Source organism: Physeter macrocephalus, chromosome 13 (assembly GCF_002837175.3).
Source record: "Physeter macrocephalus isolate SW-GA chromosome 13, ASM283717v5, whole genome shotgun sequence".
In the NCBI taxonomy this organism is placed as follows: domain Eukaryota; kingdom Metazoa; phylum Chordata; class Mammalia; order Artiodactyla; family Physeteridae; genus Physeter; species Physeter macrocephalus.
In genome coordinates, this window is record NC_041226.1 from 37371318 (window position 1) to 37396742 (window position 25425).

A 25425-nucleotide genomic window follows, 5' to 3' on the forward strand; every position below is an offset into this window, starting at 1 on the left:
AATGTGTATTAGGAATAGTTTTATTTAAACCTGAAAATTATTTTTATTAAACGTTATTTTAAATGAATAATAAATATTAAATATAATATAGTTCTTGGTTCCAATGTAATTGACAGCGATTTTGCAGTCTTGCTGTTCAGGAAAATGCAAGTATCAGTAATCAGTGTATAACAAGTTCTATAGTCCTATGGTGCTATTTAAGGACAGTAAGGTCTGAAAGGTGTACTCTGATTAATTAATATAATTAATTAATTAATTCAAACTCTAGCAACTTTGCAATAAATAAAGAAAATATTTATTTATATTGAACAGTAATAGAAAAATATAACCAGGGTTACAAAGTTATATTGTAGTCCCACTGGGAACATTTTAAAAGCATAAGACAATTTTGAAATTCTGCTAAAAGGTACTAACTTTTACCTTTTTATTACTATATATTATTTTTGTTTTTCAAAATGTTAACCTTGCTTTCAAAGCTATAAATCATTTTCCTAACACAGAATACTTGATTTAAGCAGCATACATATCGATATTGTAGCTCTTCTGTGAGGAATAACCAAATAGATTTCCAAATACAAGAGTCCATGAAATTCAGAAGTCATCATTAATAGCATTACAACCTCAGCTGAAGATTCATTTATTGCACTATTTCATGCCAGATAGTTACTCTGAAGTTTGTGTCAACTCAATTGTTATCCATCTTAATAACAAGTACTTCAAAAATTATTCTCTTTTTGAGAGTAAATTGCCTTATTCATAAGGAGTGTCAGTCATGAATGTAAAGATTGGTAATTAATGTTGTACACTTGCATTATCAATTGATTTACATTCAACCTGAGACTCTTTGCAAAACATGCATGATCAATAGAGTGATGGGAGGATATTAAAGTAAATAAACAACTATCAGATTTAAATTCCAGGAAAAGCTCATTAATTATTCTGGTTTTTGTGTTAAAATCCCTTAAGATCACAGTTTTAAAATACTGTTCACTTTTATCTAAGCTCAAAGAAGATAAAAAACAATACAGTGGTCTCCTTTTTTTTCTGGAACTACTTTAAAATTATACTCTTCTCTACTTTTTATTAAGTTATAAATAAATTTATTTAGCATTAGAAATTTGATTAAATTTGCTGTCTCAATAATATTTACTGCACCTCGATAATTTTTTAAGAGACTAGTATTACTGGATTTTCATTTCTTGTTATCCTTATTTGCTTTATGCAAATGAACTACTGATAACCTTATTCTATATTTGAAGATTAACCAAAATATTCCTGTTGAAAAGATTGGTCTTTGAAAAAGTATTTACTTTGACCACATTTTTCAAGTTAATTTAGCATTTTCTTTCCTTCCCTCCTATCCTTCCACACTCAAGTGTGTACATTCTCCCCCCACCAGCTTTCTGCCTTTACACCTTTACATCCCTCAGTACCATTACATAATTTCATGGCTCCTTAATGCCTCCTGCTTTATTATTCCTTCAGGGAATACCATGTTCCTGATTCTCTCTAGTGTTCTTATTTCTTATCCTAGTCATGCTTTAAAAATGATACAGAAAGTATATTTGTGATTGGAAGGAAGAACACACACACACACAAACACACACACGGCAAATATTTATTTTCTTCCCCACAAAGAAGACACAGAGACGCTATTCAATGTCCAACAGTTTTTACCACTTTTCTTCATTCAGGGCACTCTCGCATTTGTGTTACTAAAATACCCTCATAACTAGTCCTCATACTTCCACCATTGATCCCTGTTGGGGGTTTAATGTGTCCTCCCAAAAGATACATTCAAATACTAACCACAGTTGTATGTACATATAAAAATATGACCTTATTTGAAAATAGTGTCATTTGTAGATGTAATCAAGTTAAAATGAAGTCATGATGGAATAAGGTAGCCTCTAATGTAATATGAAACAGAGAGACACAGGAAGACCATAGAGGAAGACTAAAATAGAGATTAGAGTGATGTGTCAAAGAAGTCAAGGAACATCAAGGATTGCCAGCAAACCCCAGAAGCTAGGAAAAAACAAGGAAGTATCCTCCCTTAAAAATTCAGAGAAGACTATGCTTGCCAACATCTTGCTTTCAGATTCCTCCAGAACTGTGTGAGAATAAATTCTGTTATTATAAGCCACCCAGTTTGTGGTAATTTGTTATGGCAACCCTTGGAAACTAACACACCTATTTTCAGTTCAGTCTAAACAGAATAGCAGAAAGATACTGTCTCCCCATAATGTGTTCTAGGCAAACTCTGAGTGATATTTTAAAATACATATACCAGATCTTGTCCCTACCAAATCTTGTCCCTTTCATGCTCAAAAAGCTCCAGTATCTCCACAGTTCTCTTACAGTAAAAGCCATTATAAAGTCTGCAGGGCTATATTTGATCTGGTCCTTGTTACGTCTATTGTGTAAATTCCTAGACTTTCTGCCTTCTCACTCTGCTTTAAGCAACTGCCCTCCTTATTGTTCTTAAAATATAGCTGGAATTTCATTTTCAGGCATTAGTATTGTGGATTATTTGTTCCTGGAATGTTTTTGCTCAGATATCTATTTTTTGCTTAACTCTCTTAGGACTTCATTTGTTCACTTGTCAATGTTTCTTCCTATAAAATTGTAATCAAACTGATTATCTTCAACTATTCTATAAAGTTTAATGAATTTTTAAATTGTTTATTATCTCTCCCTGCTAGGAAATATTTTAAAATTTTCATCTCAATTTTTTCTCCTTACTTTAGAATTACTCCATCCAATACAGTAGCAACTAGCCACATGTTGCTATTGAACTTTTGATATTCAGAGTTAACATGTGCTATAAGTGTGAAATGCATACCAGGTTTCAAAAACTTAGCATAAAAATAATGTAAATTATGCCATTATTATTTATATATTGATTACATATTAAAATTATATTTTAGATATATAGGGTTAAATAAAATATAAAATTTCAGCATTTTAAACTTTTTAAAATGTAGCTTCTAGAAAATTTTAAATTGCATGTTTATCGCACAACTATGACCTGCATTAAATTTCTCTTGCAAGAGTAGTGATCTGGTTGGATGAGACTGATCATTAAAGGTTGGAAAGGAAGATAGTGATGAATGAGTGATAATGTGTTCATGCTTCTTAGGAAACATATTTATGTTTTATGAAGGAATTTCTTAATATACTTTCTTAAAGAGTGCATTATTTCATAGTGATTTTAGTGATCATGTAAAGTCAACTGGGGGCACATTTTAAGGAGGTCTCAAATTAGAAACTACTTATTTTGTAAGCCCAGGTATACGAATTGAAATAAACTAAGTATGTACAAATATATATATATATAATGTTACCCAAAACTGAATGTATAGCTTTAAAATTGCATCTTTGATTATTTCTTTAATCAGTGTTTTATAGTTTTCTGAGTACAGGTCTTTTGCCTCCTTAGGTAGGTTTATTCCTAGGTATTTTATTCTTTTTGGTGCAATAATAAATGGGATTGTTTCCTTAATTTCTCTTTCTGATCTTTCCCTGTTAGTGTATAGGAATGCAAGAAATTTCTGTGCATTACTTTTGTATCCTGCAACTTTACCAAATTCATTAATTAGCTCTAGCAGTTTTCTGGTAGCATCTTTAGGATTTTCTATATATAGTATTATGTCATCTGCAAACAGTGAGTTTTACTTCTACTTTTCCAATTTGTACTTCGCTTATTTCTTTTTCTTCTCTGATTGCTGTGGCTAGGATTCCAAAACTGTGTTGAATAAAGTGGCAAGAGTGACATCCTTGTCTTGTGCTTTCAGTTTTTCACCACTGAGTGTGATTTGCTGTGGGTTTGTTGTATATGGACTTTATTATGTTGAGGTAGGTTCCCTCTATGCTCACTTTCTGGAGAGATATTATCATAAATTGGTATTGAATTTTGTCAAAAGCTTTTGCTGCATCTCTTGAGATGATCATATGGTTTTTATTCTTTAATTTATTAATATGGTATATCACATTGATTGATTTGTGTATATTGAAGAATCCTGGCATCTCTGGGATAAATCCCACTTGATCATGGTGTATGATCCTTTTAATGTCCTTGGATTGGAAGAATCAATGTTGTGAAAATGACTATACTAGCCAAAGCAGTCTATAGATCCAAAGCAATATATGATTCACTGCAGTCCCTATCAAACAAACAAATGGCATTTTTCACAGAATTAGAACAAAAAAATTACAATTTGTATGGAAACACAAAAGACCCCAAATAGCTAAAGCAATCTTGAGAAAGAAAAATGGAGCTAGAGGAATCATGCTCCCTGACTTCAGACTATACTACAAAGCTACAGTAATCAAGACAGTTTGGTACTGGCACAAAAACAGAAAGATAGATCAGTGGTACAAGATAGAAAGCCCAGAGATAAACCCATCCACTGATGGTTACCTAATCTATGACAAAGGAGACAAGAATATACAATGGAGAAAAGACAGTCTCTTCAGTAAGTGGTGCTGGGAAAACTGGACAGCTACATGTAAAAGAATGAAATTAGAACACTCTCTAACACCATATACAAAAATAAACTTAAAATGGATTAAAGACCTAAATATAAGATGGGACACTATAAAACTCTTAGAGGAAAACATAGGAAAAAACACTCTTTGATATAAATAACAGCAAGATCTTTTTTGAACCACCTCCAAGATTAATGAAAACAAAAACAAAGATAAACAAATGGGACCAAATTAAATTTAAAATCTTCTGCACAGCAAAGGAAACCATAAACAAGATGAAAAGACAACCCTCAGAATTGGAGAAAATATTTGCAAATGAAGCAAATGACAAGGAATTATTTTCCAAAATATACAAACAGCTCATGCAACTCAATATCAAAACAACAACAAACAACCCAATAAAAAAATGGGTGGAAGATCTAAGAGATATTTCTCCAAAAAGACATGCAGATGACCAAGTGGCACATGGAAAGCTGTCCAACATCACTAATTATTAGAGAAATGCAAATCAAAACTACAATGAGCAGTAGAAATGCAAATCATAACTCACACCAGTCAGAATGGCCATCATGAAAAAATCTACAAACAATAAATGCTGGAAAGGGTGTGAAGAAAAGGAAACCCTCCTACACTGTTGGTGGGAATGTAAATTGGTACAGTCACTATGGAGAACAGTATGGAGGTTCCTCAACAAACTAAAAATAGAACTACCATATGACCCAGCAATCCGGCTATTGGGCATATACCCTGAGAAAACCATAATGCAAAAAGACACTTATACCCCAAATTTCATTGCAGCACTATTTACTATAACCAGGACATGGAAACAACCTAAATGTCCATTGACAGATGAATGGATAAAGAAATGTGGTACATATATACAGTGGAATCCATTAGAGGTTATTACAAGATATTGAGTATAGTTCCCTGTGCTATAGAGTAAGTCCTTGTTGGTTGTCTATTTTATATATAGTAGGCATTTACATATTTTAGGTAAACCAAGCTGTCTTTGCATACAGCAAATAAAGGTTCTCAGTGAAGTGGTAAAAAAATTTGCATCTTAATTTCAAAAGTAATGTTTCTATGTTTTTTATTTATACAACATTGCATTACACCATAAACTTAGATTTTAAATGTATGTAGTAGATGAGTTATGCTTCTGAAAGAGCTTGTGATCATCTGATAAAGTGAAATATTAATAGTCATCTCAAAATACCTCAAAAGTTAGACTATTATATGCATGGAAAGAGAAAAAATGTGTTATTTTTGAACAGGGAAATCAGAACAATGTCATTTTATACTTACAGTCCATAAACTAATGTACTGTGATAAAGAGTTCATTGATTTTGGTATTATGATGGTACAAGTGAGTGTATTTTTCTGTGTGTTTGCTCTGAAGTTTGCTCTATGGCTAATCTTTTGACAATGAAAAACAAGAGCTAAATTATGTAGACAATCTGGGTCTAGCCCTTGAAACATTGTTATCCACACTCTCATATTGTATTAACTTTCCGCAACCTTGAAAGTGGACAGTGGAAAATCCAGTTTTGACATCATAGACAAAGTCACTGCCCAATGCCCTCTTTATTAGAGCAGCTTAGTTTTTAATCCACTTAGTAACATTTTGCCTCTAGAAAATGTCTCAAAGAGCAGAGAAAATAGAAGTTTTTAACAGTAGTTTACTATGAATTATTTGCTATCTCACATACATATGCACAAAAAACAGATTATCATAATTCCACTAAGACCATTCACTCTTTCTGAAAAATTATTCACCCACTCTCAATCACTGTAGTGTGATCAAATTATTCAGATTCTACTTCCATAAAGGAGCCTTACATCCCACTAAGAACTAACCATAGTCAGTTGTGTGAATGTTCTATTTCCATGAATTTCAATACAATGTGTTCTAAATTTGAGCCTGTTTGTTCAAGAGCTTCTATGAGAGCTTCTTAGCTCAATAATACCTGCTTACCAAATCTTCTTTCTTTACATTTACAACTCTAATCAGACAGTGCGCCATTTGAAGGGCAGCATATCATAAAGATCAAAAAAGGAGTTTGACAGCCCTGAGACTCCAGGCTTAGGCTCCATGCTCTATGTCCTTGGGCAAGTTATTTTCTTTATCTCTATTTTACATGAAAATGAGAACATTGCCAGCACCTCACCTACAGATTGGTTCTGGAGAGAGTGATTTGTATAATTTGATAGAGTAATGTTTGATAGAGTAATATGTGTAAAATTTTAAGCATAGTGGCAGACCCAGAAAATTATTATCCTATTTGTACACATTTCCAAAAATAATGCAATTTTCTATTAGGTTGCCTTTTAACCCAGTGAATTGTTAAGAATTCTTGATAAATTCTCTTGTTAAACAGAATTGAAAAAAATATCCTACTTGAGGCTGCTCAGGCTGCTATAACAAAATACCATAAATTGGGTGGTTTATCAACAACAGAAATTTATTTCTCACAGCTCTCGTGGCTGAAAGTCCAAGCTTGGTGCATTAACAATTGTTGGCTTCTGGTGAGAAAACCCTCTTCCAGGTTGCAAATGGCTGACCTTATTGTATCCTCACACGGGAGAAAGAGAGCAAACAAGCTCTCTCCTCATTCTTAGTCTTTTTTTTTTTTTAATATACCATTTATGAGGGCTCCACCTTCAGGACTTCATCTAATTCTATTTACCTCCAGAGACCCCACATCCTAATACCAACACATATGAATTTGGGGGGTACACAAACATTCAGTCCATAACATATACCACCCAAAACTCTTCCTGCCTATATGTATTAGTTGTAATTTCTCTTCTGGAAGTCCTGACTCAACAGTTCCAAATTATATTTTAATTTTCTCCCTTCTCTTTTTCCCATCACACTGATTCAATCCCTATGTTATATCTATTATGTATTAGGATTATCTACCGGACTTGTCAGGTTTGTTAGTCAACATATACTTATTTAACACATAATAAATTATTTGACATACTTGTTGCTGTACATATAAAAGAAACACAATAAAAACTCACCCTCTAACTCATAGAAATTGTAGGATATAAAATTTTAAAAATCGACATAGAATTTTGTGTTTATGTTGTTGATTTTCACCAGATTTTTGTCATGTTAATTTTGATGAGATTTGATAAATGCACATAATCCACAACCAAAATCAAGATAGAGAAAATTTCCAGAATCACAAAGTTTCCTTCATTACCCTTTGTAGACACTGATTCACAACCCTGGGAACGTGCAACCACTTATCTGGGTTTTGTCTGTATATTTTGTCATTTTCTCTAAAAGAGATAGGGAGAGAGAACTATTGCAAGATTCATTGCATTTTTTTTTTTTTTTTTTTTTTTTTTTTTTTTGGTGGTATGCGGGCCTTCCTCTGCCGTCGCCTCTCCCGTTGCGGAGCACAGGCTCCGGACGCGCAGGCTCAGCGGCCATGGCTCACGGGCCCAGCCGCTCCGCGGCATGTGGGATCCTCCCAGACCGGGGCGCGAACCCGGTTCCCCTGCATCGGCAGGCGGACGCGCAACCACTGCGCCACCAGGGAAGCCCAATTTTTTTTTAATATGTGTTAGAATGTCATCAATTTCTAACAAATTTCACAAATAATATAAGATAAATAGTATTATATGTCTTATGACATATCTTTCCTATTTGATTTTTTAGGATTTGAAAATAGTAAACTCTGTGATATTAAATATATAATAATATCTTAAAATAATATTTGTCATCTTTGAAAGTATTAATAGACAAAATATTCTACTTCAACTATGTTGGAATTAGTCATATAGAACTCTATTTTGGAATTATAATAAAAATAAAATTTGAAAAAGTTTAGGAAATTAATGTATAAATTTTTAGTTAAAATTATTGACATGTCATATATTGAGGAGAAAGAATAGGTTACTTAAATTTTTCCTTTATTTGTATTAATTTTCGGTTGGTATTATAAAAGGTTACCACAAATTCAGTGATCTAAAACAACACGAATTTATTATCTTAGAATTCTGTAAATCAGAAGTCTTCTGGACTAAATTCTTTGCAGGTTAAATTAAAGGTATCAGCAGGGCTGAGTCATTCTATGGAGATTCTATGGCAAATCATTTCCTTGTTTTTCTGTAGAGCTACTTGCTTTTGTCTGGCACATGGCACTCTTCCTATATCTCCACGGTCAACAACATTGGGCCAAGTCCTCACACTGCTAAATTTTGACTCTTTCTTCCTATTCTCTCTTCACTTTTAAGGATCCTTATGATTACATTGGGTCCACCATTGGGTAATCTAAGATAACTTATTTTAAAGCTGGCTGATATGCAACTTTATTTTTATCTGAAACCTTAATTCCCCTTTGCCATGTAACCTAAAATATTCATAGATTTTAAGCATAAAGATATAGGGGAGTAGGGCTTCCCTGGTGGCGCAGTGGTTGAGAATTCGCCTGCTAATGCAGGGTACACGGGTTCATGCCCCTGTCCGGGAAGATCCCACATGCCGCGGAGCAGCTGGGCCCGTGAGCCATGGCCGCTGAGCCTGCGCATCCGGAGCCTGTGCTCCGCAACGGGAGAGGCCACAACAGTGAGAGGCCCGCGTACCGAAAAAGAAAAAAGAAAAAAAAGATATAGGGGAGTGATTATTCTTCCTACCACAAATTTTCAACAGAAAAATAAATTACAAAAATTAAGTGATCATCACGGACATATTAAAAAGGAACTAACTGAAAGTACAAAACAGTAATATAAGAGTGCTGAAAGGATACTATAAATGGAAGAGAAATACTGATTATTAATCTATGGAGGAGCATAAAACACAGAAAGAGGAAGCACTTTTCACTCTAAGTATTATGATAGGTTGAAAACACATCAAATAAGTCACTCAATATCCTCTGAAGTTTGAATACATCTATTTAATTACCTTTCCATGGCTTACTAGTAATTACTAATGTAAGGAATAGAGATGACCCTATAGACTCTTATTTAAGATTACTTTCTTCTTATTGATTTCATAATTATCACATTTCTTCAATTATCTTTCCATTCATAAAGTTCTGCATATTTGTATGCTGTTGGCACTCTGACTCCCTCATTTCCTAACTTCTTTCTCTCTTCCTTCTCAGATTCCATGAAAGCAAAACAAAAAGGAAAGTCACTTAAATTATTCAGGTTCTTGTTATCATATCTGTGAACATGGGAGTATCATAATAAATTATCCCTGCATCAGTGAGGTTAAAGCAAGAAACAGAAAACAAATTCAAATTGGTAATTCAAAGACAATTTAATAAATTGAATAATAGTAAATAGAATACAGTAAGTTCCCTACATATGAATAAGTACAGTAGAACAATACAACAGCTGGTATACAGGGGCTGGCATCAAGTGAACAAGCAAGAAGATTTATTGACTGGAGGAGGGAGAGGAGGTGGGAGATGGTAGAGCTGAAGGATCATCAGCAATAAGAGATGGAGGGCAAGCTGCAATTTCACTCACAGCTGACATTGATGGTACAGGTTCTGATTCCTTGCTGGATTCAATCCTATCTATCCTCTTAAAAAAATGATCCGGTGATGTCTGGGTAATAGCTCTTTTTTTCTCATCATAGATGACATGGTAGAATTGGACTGCATTCTGAATGGCTTCATGTACCATTCTACATTTGGGTCCTGTGCTTCAAAAACTAACAGTGCCTCCTCAAATAAAGAAAATCCCCTTGCTATTTCCTGTGTTGTGAATCTTCAGTTACTTCTTCTTCCTCTTGTCTCTCTTCATCCTTTCTCTGGGCCTCAAATTCCATCTTTTTGCCTCGCTCCACTCTCACAATTATTTTCACTTTCATTTCCATCATCATCACTTGGCACTTCTTAGCAGTACCAGCTACATCATCACTGCTTTTATGCTTGCTTCAGGAATCCTGGGCTTCAAATAAAGATACTGTACTACTGTATACAGTACTGTATAGTAAAGTACACAAAAGCACAAGCACTGGTAGAGGATGCACACATGTGACAATGTACACCAGACAGGTGAACTAATTATGTGATTGGACATGTGAATGCACATTCACACATTTGAAAGTTTGCAACTTGAAGGTTCATATGTAGGGGACTTACTATACAGGGAAACCAAAAGTAACACATGACAAGTAGTTGGGGGTGAAGGAATGAAGAAGTAAAAGAGTCTTTATTTTTGCATCTTGGCCTAAAGAGACCACATGACATAGAAAATTTGGACATGGACAGATCTGTGGATGGAGAGGACACCTGATAGAACTTCAAGAATATGACCTTAAATCCAGAGTCACTGCCAGCTCTCAGTAGATGAAGAACCGGGGAAATTGACAGTCCCACTTTACCTTCTCTTTAACTGTCTTCAGGTGCTCACCAGCTCCAGCACTTAATGGTATGTGACCTGCACAATTCACTTAACCTGTTTGAGGTTTTAAGTTCTTTATAAGTTTACTATGAGTTTTAAATATCTGCAAATCATTAAAACTGTTTGGTCCTTATAAGAGTTCAGTAAGTACTAATTACAATTATTATTAGAAGTATTGTCATTACATGATTGTTTGTTGCAGGGAATTAATTAAAAACAATAATAAAATTGGCTTGGTTGGGCATCAGATTGAAAATAGGAGAGGTAAATAATCAGAAAAAATTTGTTTATTTAATGTTGGGTTGTTAATATATGTCAGGAACTTTTCCTAGACATTGCAAATAGTCCACAGTGTTGGGTACACCTTCAAGTTAAAATTCAAGATGGTATATGGAAAAATTGAATTCTGAACATAAGCTTTTAAACTGGAATGTAAAATCATCAATTTTCTATTTTTCTAAGATAGCTGCAGAAGCAGCTTATGTGATGAATATAATGAAAGAGAGAGTGACTTGGAAAAATCAGTTAGCAATGTATATGACAGTCAAATCGCATTCCCCTCTAACAAGAGGACAGTCATTTGCTGTCACCAACCTGAGAGGCAATATCTGAAAGAAAGCATCAGAAAATTTCAGTAGAAGCAAAAGTGTCATATATTTTTAATGTATAGTTCTTCCTTCAGAATTACGAAAGTTGCTCTATAGCGTTGAGAATTCCATACTAAATGAATTCATAAGAAGGGTAAGATATAATCCTTGGCTTCTTTTGTAAGTTATATTGATAAGGGGGATAGTTATACTGACATTGCATTGTTTTACAAATCTCTCATTGGAGTATTTCAAGTAGAGTGGAAAGTTTAAATTAAATATATTGTTACCTGAAAACATATCCGAGTAATAAATGCTGTCTTTAGAGTTATAAAGGATCTGTACTGTTTTGTAGGAGAAAGACAGTCCTTGATCTAAAAATAAGCATAACAAAGTAGAGAGGTGAAGCTCTTCCTGCCTCACCCTTCACTTAGCTCCTGTGGTTTGTGCATGAAAACTGGCTCACATATATGTAACACAGCATCTATAAAAGAGTACACACTGTATTGAATTTTATGTCTTGGAAGTCTGTATGTGGTTATTTGTCAAAGTTATGATGCCATTAAAGAGAAATATATTAGATAATATATCATAAATTAGTATTATGCAGTATGGAAGAGTGAAAAAAAGAGGTAGCTTAGATATAATCAAGGGTTTTAGCCTTTTTTGGGGATTCAGGAGGTTAGCATAGTGGTTTAAATATATGGATCCTAAATCTAGATTGTGGAGTTTGAATCGTGCTCCACAACCCACAGCCTATGTATAAACAACTTGAGCAAATCACTCATCCTGGCTGTACCTTCATTTCTTCATCAATAAAATTGGAGTTCATGGTCAGGATTTAATATAAAATACATATGAGTGTTTATAAATAATTAACATGTCTCCTTTGGCTGCTGTTGTTATTAATGATATAATTATTATAATTTCCTACTTAAATATCAGAGTTATAGAGGACCCTTCCCTTTTACAGACTATCCCTCCTTTTGTCACTAACTGGCTTTGTTCTCTTAGACAAGTCTCATAACCCTTAAAGAATGTTTCTTTATCTGTAAAGGGCATGTAAAGGAATTGATAATATTAGTCCTTCAAACTGTCAAAATCTCTAATGATTAAAGATGTGGTACATATATACAAAGGAATATTACTCAGCCATAAAAAGGAATGAAATAGTGCCATTTGCTGAGACGTGAATGGACCTATAGACAGTCATACAGAGTGAAGTAAGTCAGAAAGAGAAAAACAAATATCATATAATATCACTCATATGTGGAATCTAGAAAAATGGTACAGATGAACTTATTCACAAAACAGAAATAGAGACACAGATGTAGAGAACAAACTTATTGACACCAAAGCGGGGAGGGTGGTGAGATGAACTGGGAGACTGAGATTGACATATATACATTACTATGTATAAAATAGATAACTAATGAGAATCTACTGTATAGCACAGGGAACTCTACTCAGTGCTCTGTGGTGACCTAAATGGGAAGGAAATCTAAAAAAGAGGGGATATATGTATATGTATAACTGATTCTCTTTGCTGTACATCAGAAACTAACACAACATTGTAAAGCAACTATACTCCAATAAAAATTAACTTAAAAATACAAAAATAAAACAGAGACTGTTCATCCTCAGCATTGTTGATATTTTGAAGAATTTGTGAAGAAGTTGTAAATCCAGCAAGATACCTAAACACCTATCAAAGTTTACAAATCTGTTGAGAATTGACTTTGTGCGCATAGTAAATTCTTATGCCCTGGTTATTTGTTTATAACTATTTATTCATCTGCTGCTGATGACCCAGTATTTAAATGGTAATGCCATTATACACACACATGCATGCACATACACACACACGAGTCACAATTGTTTTGTCTTCGCTGACTTGGGAGGTTTTGTAGAATATTTTATAATGAAGTTGCCCTATTAAAACTGAAAAGTTAAAGGTAAAATGTAATAATTTGTCACAATTATGTTTTATATTGGCAGGTGTTCTGAACTTTCTCTTTGATAACTAGACATACAAATTTCAATTCTTAAAGCTTTGCAGGCAATTTAAAGTCTCATTTATTTCACTGACAGCAAGATGTATGTACAGTCTCACATACTGGATGTCTGGGACCAAAATCAGCACTTTGTTGCTTGCTTGTCTCACAGGGAGTAAATAATAGCAATTTTTCAGCATAGGCATACTAGCACAATGTGTTTAGCAAATAAATGAGTGTAAGATGACCTATAGTGTCCTGAAAATTCATAAATAATAAAATGATCTATAGATTGTTAGCAGACGGCTGTAGCACAGGCTAATTTGCAGCCAGTGAAGCTTTGCAGGATAATTTATAACTTTTGAAAATTTAATAACTTCATCAATTTTTAACCTATTTTTTAACCAATATAATCTGAATAACACTTTCAGCTATTTTTCCTTGTAAGAAAATATCTAAGACACCTACATGTTTTGGTTATTAAAATTAAGGTTGCTTTATTTAGATTTCATGATTGTTTTATATAATTCAGAAAATAATAGAGGAGGACATTTTAGTGGTTGTCTGTGTTTTGTTTTAATAAGAATTTCATGGGAAGAACCTTGGTACAAAAAATTATCTATGTAGTTTGATACTATTATTTCAGGAGCCTATCATTTCACTTATTTTCTATTTCATTTGAAAAACACTTTCCTTTTTTAAACATTTTATTTTATATTGGAGTATACTTGATTAACAATGTTGTGTTAATTTCATATGTACAGCAAAATGATTCAGTTAAACATATACATATATCTATTCTTTTTCAAATTCTTTTCCCATGTAGGTTGTTACATAATATTGAGCAAAGTTCCCTGTGCTATACAGTAGGTCATTGTTTGTTATCTATTTTATCAATCTTTTTAAAAAATTTATTTATTTGTTTATGGCTGTGTTAGGTCTTTGTTGCTGCACGGGGACTTTCTCTAGTTGGGGTGAGTGGGGGCTACTCTTCATTGCTGGTGTGCAGACTTCTCATAGTGCTGGCTTCTCTTTGCTGTAGAACACGTGCTCTAGGCACACGGGCTTCAGCAGTTGTGGCACGTGGGCTCAGTAGTTGTTGCTCACAGGCTGCAGAGCACAGGCTTAGTAATCGTGGTGCACGGGCTTAGTTGCTCCACGGCATGTGGGATCTTCCCAGACCAGGGATTGAACCTGTGTCCCCTGCATTGGCAGGCAGATTCTTAACCACTGCGCCACCAGAGAAGCCCTATCTATTTTTAATAGAGCAGTGTGCACATGTCAATCCCAAACTCCCTATCATTTCACTTTTGACAACAAAGTTTTTCACTTTCTGCTTAGGGTGAATTATTACCTAGGGTCTTTCAGGCCTTCCTCTGGAATGTAAAGTGATTAAATCTTAGAAATTTTATTTCATAGTCCAAGTCTCTTTGAAATAGGGATTTTTCAGGACGTCAAAGATTTTTGGACATGTTTGTGACATTTTTTGTAATCACATGACTATAGATTTCACTTTATGGGATTTCTAGGTACGTGGCCAATGCTTGGTATCCTGCAGAGTCATTATCTATAAAACTAAAAACCCTGCATGTAAAGGTTCTCCTGTCTGAATACCAAGTAGAATACATCTACCCTGCCATCCCAGGCTTAGACTAATCCCATAGATCTTGGCAATGACTTCTAAAAAGCAGGCAAGTACATGTCAGGGTGCTGGTCTTGCTCTCTTGCTTGGCAAGTCACCATTTTCATCCATTCTATGTCTTAGCTGAGGACAAACTTCTGACTGGTAAGCATGTAGAGTAATTGGAGTTGGGAAAAAAAGCCTGTCTACTCTAAAATGTTTTAAATATTTCTATTCTGATTTGAACATATACTGAATTTTTAACATATACACTAAATTAAAGTGGAGGTAATTTGGCAAGAAAAAAAGACTGTTGGCCTTTTAGAATAGGAGATTACAGATGCACTTATGAAGCCTTTGCTAGTTATTGTCTCCTTCTCTTTTGTTTCTTACAGAACCTTTAAAAATGTAAAATCCATTCTAATCTTTTCATATTTTGAGTCCCCTAAATCTCTACTCTTGGTAGGCATAAGGTCAAAGTCACAAGAGTCAATGTGGTATTGAGGTATTGTAGTACCTAAAACCTGGGATTGACTGATCCTTACTGCCCTTATTCTACATTGACTTGAAGTTCCACATTTTGGGTTTAGTAATGATCATCATGCCATTTTCAGATATAAATTTATGTTTTTATAATAATTACTTTTGTCTTAAAAAGTATAAACCATACTCAAAGTGGTATAAGGTAAAAAAGAAACTGTATGCTCTAATTCAATGGAAAAGGGAAAAAATGCAGGGAGACCTCCCTGAAAACAGAGAAGAGGAATTTAAATGCCCACAGGTCTCACTGTATCTCTTTGTGAAAGAGTCAATTTCACTTTTGCTGCTAGAGGCTGCCTTAAAATTATTGTTTATTGATTGTTGGTATTAATTCGTTTGCTCTAAATTACTATTGTAATTAGGAATTGAGGATGCAGTAAATACAACCAATAAAATCTGTTGATTGTATTTTTTATGCTTTTTTCATCGTTCTCTAAGTTAGATTGAGTTCTATATGTTTTCTCCAATGTTCTCTAATCCCAATTTTCTTATCTTTTTTATTTAAAAAAGTATTTTTATTAGACAATTGATGAACACATAATTTTTAAAGGCGCTTATAAGTATGTTCCATCTCTAAATGTTATTAATAGTTTTAGCAAATATCTTTAAACTTGTGTGTATATATGTACAATCGAGAGCAATTTAATAAAATAAGTGTTTAAAATAACATGTTAATTTGTATATAATGTGCATATATAAAATTATGGAAGTTGCAACATAGGTTTAATTACTATTGCCAGAGATGAGTATATGTGCATTGTACAACTAAAATGGTTTTGTTACCTGATAAATGTTTTCATAATAAGTACATCTGGTGGGGGGCAAATACAGTAGCACTAGAATGAAAAAAAGTTTAAGGGTGCTGTTTTGAGCTATTCAAGTAACATCTCTTTGAGAAGCAACATTTAGTTTCCTTAACTGCAAGATAGGCTAATTTTTTTTTGTCCACCTGTCAAAATAATCGCTTAATTTAAATCTCCTAGTCCAGATGTTGTCAATTTGTGTTATTCTTTAAATTGTTCACTTGTGTCCCAAAATATTAATCTCCTCAGCTTTCCTGTCTTCTCTGCAGGTCCTGGTATGGTTCCCTGTCAATTGTAACAAATTCAGTTTCCCACAAGCTGGTATATAAATATTATTTTCTATGTGTAACCTGCTTCTCTTCCTGCACTCCCCGACCAAAAAATGTTGAGGATTACCTTCTTAAACTATGTCTAAAATGAATGACACTGAAGGACAATTTTGCTAAGATGTCTAAAGTAGTGTCACAGTATTAATAAGAGGATAGGGAGATTCATCAATCTGTTTGTGGATTTTGTGTGTTTGTATTTGTGTTTGTATTTCTGGCAGAAAGCATTAAGGAGCAATTGCAGAGTGAAATAGGCCAAGTTAAATATCTTTTACAATACTAATGACACATATTTTTTGTTCAACAAATGTCCTTATCTTTACCTTTCTATTTCAAATAAAATTTATTATTACTTGGTTTGGAAGGTTTGGTGAATGTCTTGATGTCTGGGCAGAATCTTGGTGCAGTTGGTGGCAGTACAGGCTCTCATATCTAAATGTCGTATAAATTCTGCCTCCTCTAGAAGTTGAATGGAGAAAATGAATCTGTTGCTCAACAGGCTAAATCTAATATTTGCAAAATGATGCTTTCCCTGAGCCTGGATCCTATTCTTTTGCTCTTTAAAAATTCTTGGCTAGAAGCTAATTCAAATTTTAAAGTTTCACAAATTTTCTGATTTGTTTGTTTGATGAATTCTTTGATTGTTTAGCTCCCTTTGACAATCTAGGCCCTGGTTACTTTAGGTACAATAAGAATACTCTTAAAAGTTCTTGGGCTTCCCTGGTGGCGCAGTGGTTGAGAGTCCGCCTGCCGATGCAGGGGACACAGGTTCGTGCCCCGGTCCGGGAAGATCCCACATGCTGCGGAGTGGCTAGGCCCGTGAGCCATGGCCGCTGAGCCTGCGCGTCCGGAGCCTGTGCTCCGCAACGGGAGAGGCCACAACAGTGAGAGGCCCGCGTAACGCAAAAAAAAAAAAAAAAAAAAAAAAGTTCTATATCTGTAAGTATTATAGATAATTTAATTGATTACACTCAGAAAAATTAGCAGTGTTCTTAGGATTATTATTGGAACATTCAATGTTTTTCATACTGGTCAACCATATTAATAACATAGAGATAACAAAATATTTTTTAAAGTTTTTATCTTATTTGAATGTAAATAAGTTATAGAGGTTCAAAGTGAGGATACATGATCAACTTTTCCCTTAGCCACTGTTTTCGGTCATCTACCCTGCCCAAAGTCCTGTTGGGTACTCTTGTTTCCCAGATGATCTTCTTCAGTGGAATTCATTTTTGTATATCTATAAGTTGACTCCTTACATTTGAATTCATACTTGGTGTCTGGGATACACAAAATTTTGTCCTGCATTTGATTAGGTGTTATTCACCATCTATGCAACTACCTCTCTTTGTTCTGTCACAGAGACAAAAGCTCCAAACATAAACTTTCCATTTTAGTATACCTAACACAGGAGTTATATTTATATTTATAAATTTTATATTCCCATATCTGAAGTCTCCATGTGGTCCTTCTCATGGGCTTGAAGGAATGGCATCATCCTTAACTTTCTTTGAAGGGTGGCGAACAATACACTGTGACTCTTTAAACTAAGTGCACTTTCCTCAAATCTTCAACCATTATTTTTCTATAGCCAGATACATATAGTCATGTGAAGCTGATAATTAACATAGGTGGAAATAATTTTTCAATCTCTTACCATGCCCTGGTGATTCTAACACTTTCCTTTGTAAAGAGATGACACTTGACATCTATTTATTTTCTTCAATGCATTGGATTTAGCTAAAAGTGAGATAAATTGTTATATGTGTAAAATGATAAATTACACCATATGCTGTTAGTATTTTAAAGATCATTCTACTGAATTGTATGTAGTTTTGGAAAACCCTCATAATATTGTCTTCTTTCTCAAGTCTGTCATTTCCCAAGAAAAGGCCTTAAACTTGAGATCATTCTACTATGTTACAGAAAAGAAAGGAATTTTTACAGTGTAGTCAACACTCCCTTCCTGGAGAAGTCTGTATCAAGTGATTCTTTGATACAGGGGTATAAGAGCATGGCCTCCTTGCCTCAAGTCAAAACAGAAATTCTAATATGCCATCCCTTAGTTGCAGAACATAGGGTCAATTTTGAGGCATTAAAGGAGTGGTCTACTTTCTGCCCAATCCTGTTTCTTTACTGTACTGTCCTCAGAGTGGCATCCCAAGCATCCTCCCTAATAAACACTTGCATGCTAACATCCACCTCAGGGTCTGATTCCCTAATAACGCAGAGACAACAGTTAGCGGCCACAAAGCACAAACCTTACAATACTACTAGGTTAGTTCAAAGTAAACTCTTAAGTGATTTGTGAAGAAATATTTGATATCATTGATCAGAATGGGTACTGAGATGAAGGAACTCACTATTCCTATCTATCTTAAAGGCTTAACATGCATCTATTTTTCTAAAAAGTACACTGAAAACAAGCATGAACAATTTAATATATGAAATGTGAGAGATGATATTTTCCTAAGTTTCACCAATTATTTCAATGCTAAATTTGTGAGTATAAATTTCCTGCCATGGATTTTTAAAGAAGTACTATAATCAGTGCTGGAAGTAAAAATTGGCTGTACTTACATTAAAAAAAACACACTAAAATATTTAACATATTACAGTTGAATACATGATTTTAATGAATACCAACAACAATAATGTCCTTACCTTGGATCATTCCAAGTAAAGAAAGCTCAGGAAAAAATAAATCACTGTTGTCTATTGGAATCTTCCTTTTAAAGTGAATGTTCTCTTTTCTTTAAATTCATTTATGGTTCCAGATTTACATGTTTAATGAAATTAGATCAACAGATAAGTGAAGTGGTTTTTTTTGGCTGCGTTGGGTCTTCGTTGCTGCGCGCAGGCTTTTCTCTGTTTGCAGCGAGCAGAGGCTACTCTTCGTTGTGGTGCACGGTCTTCTCATTGCTGTGGCTTCTCTTGTTGCGGAGCACGGGCTCTAGGCGTGCGAGCTTCAGTAGTCGTGACACGTGGGCTTAGTTTCTCCGCGACATGTGAGATCTCCCAGACTAGGGTTCGAACCTGTGTCCCCTGCATTGGCAGGTGGATTCTTAACCACTGCACCACCAGGGAAGCCCCAATAGTGCAGATTTTTAAAAGTAACTTCTACAGTTGTTCATTTATGTCATGATTCCAGATAAATTAAGAAAACAGGGCTTCCCTGGTGGCGCAGTGTTTGAGAGTCCGCCTGCCGATGCAGGCTTCAAAAAGTAATGGTTTAGGGCTTCCCTGGTGGCGCAGTGGTTGAGAGTCCGCCTGCTGATGCAGGGGACATGGGTTCGTGTCCCGGCCCGGGAAGATCCCACATGCCACGGAGCGGCTGGGCCCGTGAGCCATGGCCGCTGAGCCTGCACATCCGGAGCCTGCGCTCCGCAACGGGAGAGGCCACAGCAGTGAGAGGCCCTCGTACCACAAAATAAATAAATAAATAAATAAATAAATAAAAAGAAAACAGTTAAATTTATAAAATTAAAATTAACATAGAAATAGTTAAACTTCAGGGACTTACCTGGTGGTCCAGTGGTTAAGACTCCATGCTCCCAATGCAGGGGACTTTGGTTTGATACCTGGTCAGGGAACTAGATCCCGCATGCCACAACAAAATATCCTTCATGCTGCAATGAAGGTCCTGCGTGCCGTAACTAAGACATGGTGCAGCCAAATAAATACATTCATTAATTAAAAAAGAAGAAATAGTTAAACTTCATCTGCTTGCCAAGCTTAAGGTGTCTGTGTGAGTTGAGAGTAGGAGAGACAAATTATAGCCAGTCTATTCCCTACCTACATTCCTTCACATTCATACTTTCAATAAGGCAACTCTGAGGAGAGTCATTTCAGTAATGGTTTGGCAAAGTCATATGAAGAAAGCAGACAATACACACATGCATAAAAATTTAAATACAGCTAATTTTTGAAATGGAACAAACAAATTTAGCTAATAGGAGCTATTCAGGTTGAAGTATCATGTAAACTGTGTTGTACATAATAAGTACTTTAAAATGATTCCTTCTATTACTTTACTACTTATTTACAACCACTCCTGGAATGGCTTTAGATTGAACAGTGGCCAACATTGACAAATGCCTTCACACTCACACCTTGTTTTTGCTGTACTCTTATTTCACAGAGAGACCTATTCTTTATTATTCCAGAAAAATTGACAATTCTTTCAGCTGACCTTAAATATTACAGTCTCTACTTTTAAAGTCCTTTAAGTCATCTAAATTTAAGCCTACACGTTTCAGTTAAAATTGTTAATCTGGGCACCTAAATGCGATGCTCAAATGTTGGAATATTATCATCATTTCTTCTAAACTACCCTAGAGCAATCTATCATGTTTCTATTATGGTATTTGATGCTGTATACATATATAATATGCTTTAGATACTGTTTTCTTAAAGTGCCTCTTTTCATACTAATTGCACGCTAAATTTCATTATATGAACAAAGATATGACAAAAAGAATCCTGTATATGTTTACATTAGATTTTTAAAGTAAATTTAGAATGATAATTTTTCTGAATATAAGAATAATTGCATGAAAATTGAAAAAATAAAAAACATAAATCACTATGAGAATATAGATATGTTCTTATATGTATATATATGGTAACATTGTACATATTGTTTAGTAATTTTTTGTAATTAATAATATGTTATAATGTATTGTAACACTCTTCCATACAATAGCATACTCTTGTTAAACACTTTACTTTTCCCTTAATGAGGATATGCCGTATTTTCTCTAAATTTACTTTTCCCTTAATGAGGATATGCCATATTTTCTTTAAATTGTTCACTGTTCTTATTAAAAATCTTCAACAAAATGTATCTATTTTCTTTGGAAGTTTATATAAAGCTTTCAAAGTTTACACAAATGTCTATGGAAGTTTTATAGAAGTGATTTTTTTTAATGTTTAAATATTTTCAAAGATAAATAATTTGGAGGAATAATACAGAGGACTTTGGTATACTTTTGCTTAAATTTACCCATAGTTAAGTCTGACCCCTTATTTTCAGCTTTTACCTCTATTATTCTCATATACATATATATACTTTGCTTATATATATCATTATATATAATATAATATATATATCACATAATACATATAATAGGTATATTTTATATTTGAGATAGCTTGACCCCTTATCCCTAAACAAAATACCTCAGTGTACATTTCTTTTTTTTTAAACACCTTTATTGGAGTATAATTGTTTTACAATGGTGTGTTAGTTTCTGCTTTATAACAAAGTGAATCACTTATACATATACACATGTTCCCATATCTCTTCCCTCTTACATCTCCCTCCATCCCACCCTCCCTATCCCACCCCTCTAGGTGGTCACAAAGCACCCAGCAGATCTCCCTGTGCTATGCAGCTGCTTCCCACTAGCTATCTGTTTTACATTTGGTAGTGTATATATGTCCATGCCAGTCTCTCACTTTGTCTCAGCTTCCCCTTCCCCCTCCCCATGTCCTCAAGTCCATTCTCTACTAGGTCTGCACCTTTATTCCCATTTTTTGATGCTGCCCACGAGATTCTGTTTATTTGGTACTGATTCACATTCTGGACCGAAATGGCCATTATCCCACTACTGGGCATATACCCTGAGAAAACCATAATTCAAAAAGAGTCATGTACCAAAATGTTCATCGCAGCTCTATTTACAATAGCCAGGACATGGAAGCAACCTCAGTGTACATTTCTTAAAACACATTCTGTTACATAACTACAGTAGAATTATTAAAATGTGAAAATTTAAGATTGGCTTAATGCTATTAGATATTCCATAGTTTGTATTCATTTATATGAATTACCCAAATAATGTTACTTAGATCACTTTTTTCCAAGTATGAATCTGATCAATGATCACACATTGATTTTAGTTGACATGTCTTTTATTTGGCTTTAATCTGGATATGAGTTTTTCTGATTTCTTTGCCTTTCATGACTTTTACATTTTTGAAGAATCCTGGTCAGTTATTTTGAAGAGCATCCCATAATTTGATTTTGTCTGATGCTTTCTCAAAATTACATTGAGGTTTTGCATTTTTGGTAGGTATATCAGGTTAAAGTGATGTCTTCAGGTTTCTGCATTGTAAAATTACTGTTTTTCCTTTGTAATCAATAAGTACTTAGTGATCAATACTGAAGAATATATGAATATCCTAGTAGTATTCAAGTTTAACCAGTGATACTAATAGGTCATTTTTGTGAAGGAAATGAAATAGAGATTTTCTATGAGTGAAATAGAGATTTTATTTACTTAGTATTACTTCTATAATTTTTGTTGGCATTTTACTATAAAGATGTGCCATTGTCATTTTTAGATTTTATTATTCATTTATTTACATAACTATGGAAAATAGATTCCCATTTTTAATTAGTTAGTTATAATATATTTTATTATTAATGTTCAAAATGCCTAAATAATAGCTGGATCCTGTGTCTTTGACCTGTCCATATCATTTTATTTTTGTCCCTTAGATAGTTTCTGTCCTAGACTTATCTTACTCTTTTCTTGCCCAGCCCTGAAATCAATCATATCTTGACATAGGTGTTCTTAGTGCTTCTAGACACTCTCTGTTGACAATGCCTAGAAATTTTTATATCTATCTGTTTATATGCTTCTCTCTATGTTTGTAATTCTCTGCCATTTGTTTCTCTCTCTATTCCTGTCATCTGTATCAATATCTTTGTAATCTACTTATAAAATTTTGAGTCCATTCTGTCACCTTCAGTTATGATCCAACTATTCAGGGTCCATTTCCTTTCCTTCTTTTTTTTTTTTTTTTTGTGGTATGCGGGCCTCCCTCTGTTATAGCCTCTTCCGTTGCGGAGCACAGGCTCCGGACGCGCAGGCTCAGCGGCCATGCCTCACGGGCCCAGCCGCTCCACGGCATGTGGGATCCTCCCAGACCGGGGCGCGAACCCGGTTCCCCTGCATCGGCAGGCGGACGCGCAACCACTGCGCCACCAGGGAAGCCCCTCCTTTCCTTCTTTGTCACTTCCTTTACCAACAGTGAGATACCTGGCTTCCATTTTCTACAATATATTTATTATTTTCTCAGTCCTACAATATAGAAAGTGTAGGTTCAGAATTGCTATTCCATACTATTGTGGAAAACATATCTATTAACTGGAGTTTAATAGTTACTTTTCTTTTTCTTATTTCTTTAGCTTGAAGCTGTAATATCAAAGTACTGTATTGTAAAGTCACTTGGGATTTTACCCATTTTGTACGGTTATGCTATTTATCTGAAATGCAGTTATGTTTAGGTTTATTAGTAAAATAGTCTATAGATTGTTTTCTCTTTTATTTTTTACCCATTCTTACTGTTTTAATTTTTGATTTTGTAAAATAGTTTAAATGATCAAAACTATCTATACAAATTATATTTAGAGAATTATCACTATTTTCTTGCTCATTTCATTGTATTTTCACTCACTCCCTGTAGACTAAAATGAATCTCAGAAGTTTGTTTGATTATATATAGTTTTTAAGAAAATGCAAATCTGTGTATGTTTTTATATTCTCCCTATTTCTTATGGATAAATGTACTATACTATAGCTTTGCTTTTTCATTTTCTTTTTTTACACAACAAATTATATTGTGTCAGTTCACAGAGATCTTTCTTATTCTTTTATAAAGCTGCATATGTAACTGCATATAACAATTGTGTGGGTATAATAATGTCTATAGTCAACCAGTCTTCTATACATGAACATTTATTGTCTTACCAATACACTGCAAAAATGCTGTAATGCATAACATTAAATATATATGTATTATGTTTCAAGGTGTAACTTCAGGTTGAATTATTATAATTGGGATTGTTGGGTCAAGAGTTAAATAATTACATAGATTATTGATATTTCTGAATTTTCCTTGTTATGAGCTGTTCCAGTTTACATGCCCACTGGCAATTAATAAGAATACCATTTCCCCACAGCTTTATTCATTAAATATGTTATCAAATGTATTAATTTCTGCCACTTTGAGAGTTAAGAAATATCATCTCAGTGTAGTAGTGATTTGCATTTCTCTTATAGTAACTGAGATTAAGTATATTTTCATATGTTTAAGGACCATCTTTACATATATATAAAATAATCTGTTCATTTATTTTGCAGATTTTAAATTGGGGTTTGTATAAACATATTTTTCTTCTAGTATTTGTATGACTTCTTTTAAAATTATATTTCTGGTTCACTTTAAAATTTATTATTTTGTTTGGTGTGGGTTATGGATTTAAAATGATCATTTCCCAGTTGCTACAGCACCTCCAGTTATGCAAGAAAAAAAGCAAGAAAGAAAGAAAGAAGGAAAGAAAGAAAGAGAAAGAAAGGAAGAAAGAAAGAAAACTTTTAAAATATATTGTTAAAGCCAAGGTTGGCAAGATAATATATATTGGTTTTGATAAGTTTGCATGAATATTTGGAGTTAATTTGGAGATAAATATAAAGAATAAATTACATAAGTAGTGCTTTAAAACTAAAAAAAAAATCAAGAAGATAAGATTTTTGAGAATCCATCAAAATAATGGTACATTTCACATACTGATATGATAGACTATGTTCCTATGTTTGCTAATATTAAATCTTATTTGGGTCACACAATTAAATCTTATTTGAGAATTCTAACACATTGTTCTAAGTGTCAGCAGTTTCT